The sequence below is a fragment of the Triticum aestivum genome, chromosome 5B (assembly GCF_018294505.1).
Source record: "Triticum aestivum cultivar Chinese Spring chromosome 5B, IWGSC CS RefSeq v2.1, whole genome shotgun sequence".
Lineage (NCBI taxonomy): Eukaryota > Viridiplantae > Streptophyta > Magnoliopsida > Poales > Poaceae > Triticum > Triticum aestivum.
The window spans coordinates 3,130,561-3,131,077 of record NC_057807.1 but is presented as its reverse complement, the minus strand read 5'-3'; positions in this window follow the sequence as shown (position 1 = coordinate 3,131,077).

Sequence of the window (517 nt, the reverse complement as noted above, 5' to 3'; positions counted from 1 at the left end):
AACACTCATAGTTTTGGCCGATTCTGGCCTGTTTCATGGACTGTTACTCACCATTTTTGGGGTCCCGTAGTGATTTCCACGATTAAGGGATCCCGGGATGCGTTTACGTGTTGGCCATCAACACTCACAGTTTTGGCCAATTCTGGCCCGTTTCATGGACTATTACTCATTGTTTTGGGGTCTTGAAGTGCCTTCCATGATTAACGAACCCTGGGTTGCGATTACGATTCGGTCATCAACACTCACAGATATGGCCGATTCTGGCCCGTTTCGTGGACTATTACTTACTGTTTTGGGGTCCCTGAGTGATTTCCACAATTAATGAACCCTGGGGTGCATTTACGTGTCAGTCATCAACACTCATAGTTTTGGCCGATTATGGCCCTTTTCATGGACTATTTCTCACTATTTTGGGGTCCCGGAGTGATTCCACGATTAAAAAACCAGGGGTGCGTTTACGTGTCGCTCATCAACACTCATAGTTTTTGCTGATTCTGGCCCGTTTCGTGGACTTTGA